This window comes from Cajanus cajan, chromosome 2 (assembly GCF_000230855.2).
Source record: "Cajanus cajan strain Asha chromosome 2, NIPB_CcT2T_4, whole genome shotgun sequence".
Classification (NCBI taxonomy): Eukaryota; Viridiplantae; Streptophyta; class Magnoliopsida; order Fabales; family Fabaceae; genus Cajanus; species Cajanus cajan.
The window spans coordinates 45,115,947-45,120,128 of NC_138518.1; positions in this window are offsets into that span (position 1 = coordinate 45,115,947).

Genomic DNA, 4,182 nt, shown 5'->3' on the forward strand with positions numbered 1-4,182 from the left:
AGGCTCATTTTCTTCCCCTGATTATTAGCTTAAGCTATAAGAGTTGTGTTTCAAGATACAAAGCTTGCAATCATGAAGAGAAGTTGTCGTTCTAAAGTTTGTGGTTCTCCAATTCCTATTGAGTTTCTTCATTTTTGAAGTAATTAAGGCAAGAGAAATTTGTAATTTTATTATGTCATGTGTTGTTGATGTTGATTTAGGAAGAGATGTGAAAGGCCAACTGGTTTTGAGAAAGGTGGTTGAAAAAGGAAACTTTAAGACAAATCTCCTTAGTATTAGGGGATTTTTCTTACAAGAAGACCTCCTATCACACCCTAGGGAGGAGTTCCCAATGTTTAATGGTTCAAAGGTAGAAGAGCCCATTTGATGAAGGATTGTTCTTTTACGGAGTTCAAGTGTTTTCAATGTGGAAAGTTAGGTCACATGGTAAGGGATTGTTCGAAAAAGGCCAATCAAGGTAGAGGTGCACCAAGGGTGGAGTGATCGACTGTTATAGGTTGGGTGTTTGCTCTAACAAGAGTTGAGAGTTCCATTTTTCTTTGATCTTGTGAAGGGAAATGGAAAAGTTGCTAGTAAGAATGTTTCTATCCTATTTGACTTGGGTGCTACAGATTCTTTTATATATATATGTTGCTTTTGTAGAAAGGTTGAAGTTTCTTGTTAGTTCTCTATGTGTTGATGTTTGTATATACTCTGGCTTCTACTTTTGTGATGACTTTTGAGGTGTTGAGATGTTTGGTTAAGGTTTATAGCATTGTTACAAGAAAAATATGATTTGTTTGCCTTTGGTTAAGTTATGTGATCTAAAGTATGAATTGACTATCTACCAATTATATCCTTATAGATTGTTCTAGGAAGGAGTTGATATTTTCAAAAGATGAAAGAGACAGGTTGGTTTCTACTAATAAGGTGGATGATCTCTTGAGGAAGGGAGCCTGGTGTTATGTTGTTTTCTTCTCTCTCAATGTAGAGAGTGAATAGTTGATAAGTGAAATTGAGGTGGTTAGGGGTTTTCCCTAAGGTGTTTCTAGTTGAAGTTTTGATGTTACCTCTTAATAGAGAAGTGGAGTTTTGTATTGACATGGTTCCACGTGGAAAAATGTCAATAACTCTTTATTAGATGGCTCCTAATAGAGAAATGGAGTTGAAGAAATAAGTTAAGGATCTCTTGCAGAAATAGATGATTAGGTCAAGTGTGTCTATGTGGGGTGCACTGATGTTTTTAGTGAAAAAGAAGGATGATGGTGTTTGACTATGTGTTGATTACAAACAATTAAATAAGTTGTCTATCAAGAATAAATATCCATTACTTAGGGTAGATGACTTGATAGATCAACTGAAGGAAGCTTCAGTATTTTCCAAGATTGATTTGAGATTTGGGTATCATCAAATGAGAGTGAAAAATGATGACATACCAAATACTACCTTTGGACTTGGTATGATCATTATGGGTATGTTGTGATACCTTTTGGCATGACAAGTGCCTCTACAACTTTTATGGAATATATGAATAAGATTTTCAGATCCTTCTTAGATAAGTTTTTTGTTGTTTTCATAGATGACATCCTTATCTACCCCTATCCCTAACGGAGCATAGTAAGCACTTGAGGCTAGTGATGGATGTGTTGAGAAAGACACAGTTGTATGAAGTTGTCAAAGTGTGAGTTTTGGTTAGGTGAAGTGAAGTTTTTAGGTCATGCATGATTTCTACTAAAAGGAGTTTGGTGGATCCAACTAAGGTATGTCGTAACCCGAAAATTTCTGATCTTGCGACCTATGTTTAGACATCCTTTTAAAAGTCTCATTAATTAAGGAATGCCCGGACACCAGACTAATCCTTAATTAATGGTTTTGAAAATAGGTTCATGGAGTCGCCACCAATATTTTACTCAAAACATTGGAAAAAGAAAAGGTTTTTAAAGATCCAATAATGGCCTTGATAACCAAAATTGGGTTCGGGGGTCGGTTACGTGTAGGGAAGGTATTAAGCACCCCTACAACGCCCTCAATCGGTACCCTATGATGAAGTTAATATGATAAAAATTAGTAAATTAAATATTGAATCCCCTTTATTAATATTTATTTACATATTTAAAATATAAATTAAACGATTAACCCCAAAATATCTACATTATGAAGTTTGTTATGACAAAAAAAAGGTAAAGATGAAAAATAAAAGAGAGAGAAAAAGATTGACTGAAATACCTCTTGAACGAGCTTTATTGAATCTTCAAATATGGAGAAGGTGCTTTGTGGCGACCTTTCACACTACAATATGTCTCACAGATCTCAAGAAATACAATAGGAGGGAGAGAGAAAATAGAGTTGCGACACAAATCTCAAGAAATACAATAGAAGGGAGAGAGATAGAGAATTTTCGTGCTCAAAGGAGTCTTATTCGAAATTTCTCTGGCCGCCTTGAGAACTGTGCCCAATGTAGACCCCTAAAATTGTCCGGGTCGGAAATAAAGCTTGAAGACTCTCGAAGACTGAAGGAAGATCAGCCAGAAGGACTTCCAGAAGGCCCAAGGAGGGTTCTCTATAGGTTTAGAGGTCTTAGGATAGCTAAAATAAGAAAAGTGGGAGGAATGAAGCCCAATACGGCCTCCCAGAGGTTCAGTACGGCCGTATTGAACATTTTGAACTTCAATACGGCCGCACTGAACTCAATACGGCCGTATTGAAGTTTCTGGACTTCAATACGGCTGCATTGAATTCAATACGGCTGCACTGAACTTCAATACGGCCGCACTGAACTTCAATACGGCCGTATTGAGGTTTTTTGAACTTCAATACGGCCGTATTGAATTCAATACGGCCGTATTAGTTCAAAATTTCAATGTTGACCGTATTGACCCTCATAAACCGTATTGAGCCTCTTCCCTATAAATATGACATCAATGGGACGTCATTTTACACTTTTGGGCTGAGTTTTAACCCTCTTCTTGAGTATTCTGGGTTTTTTTGAGCAGTGCTCTGCCTAGAAATCACTCGGAGAGTTGATCCGACAAAGTTTTTGAGTTCTGAGCATTTTGCTTGAGTCTCAAACTAAGTCGAAGGGAAATCCATCGGATTTCCAAGTCAAAAATTATTTTTTAGGAGGGAGCGAGCGGTTTTGTAGAGGGAGGGAACGCCAAAACGCTTCCCAATTTCTGTCAAGATATATAAGAAAGCACGCTTCAAAGGTTTATCTCTTTAAAGTCCCTTCTTTTACCGCTTTCTGTGTGTACATATTTAAATTGTCATCATGTAGATAGTTAATTTACAATTGCTTAGAATAAATAGGGGTAATTTAGTAATTTCGTACTATTATTTTTAAATAATCTGTCATAGGGAACCCGAAAGGGGCGCTGTAGGGTGCTAACACCTTCCCCACGCGTAACCGACTCCCTTACCCGACTCTGGTTGTAATGGCCGAAGTCGATTTTTGAATCGATTGCCTTAAACCTCTTTTTCCAATGTTTTGAGTAAAACATTGGTGGCGACTCCATGAACCCTTCCTTTTATGAAAACCGCTAATCCATGGAGGGTCCCGCTTGGGATTAACATGGATTGGTGAGCCTTTTAATAAAATTGCTCGTTTGACAAGGTCTCAGTTTGAGAATAAGTCATTCTAGCAATCCATATTTTTAAACAAATAAAAGAGTCCAACCATCCTTCGCGAATGCCGAAAGCCCGTTTCGGGCCGGTGGCGACAGATGGCGACTCCACTGGGGAAGCTTCGAGAGTCAGTCCCATTTAGTGACAGATTATTTTTAACAAATAATAGTTAAAATTACTTTATTACCCCTTGTTTGTATGATAACATGCTTTATTTATATGGCTTTAATAACTGTTGTATGTTTAATTTTCCGCAATTGTTTGAAATACAAACTGCACACGAACCTTTGCACACAACAGTTCCCTCTATACCCGGGGGCATGAGTGGTAAGCCATAGGGAGTGGATGTTAGTACGGCCGGTTGTCGAATGGGTCTATAGGTGCCCGTAGACCGTTGTCGGAAAGCATCACTCAAGGTGATAACCATGAACTCGAGTCCGACAGTGCGTTGGAGCTTTCCATCGGCTTACGACGAGAGGAATTGGGTCCCTATAATGGGGGCACCTTGGGGGCCTCAGACCGGTGAGAACAGTTAGAACCACCTTGAATATGCACCTTTCTGCAGGAAACCCCTACCTCGTG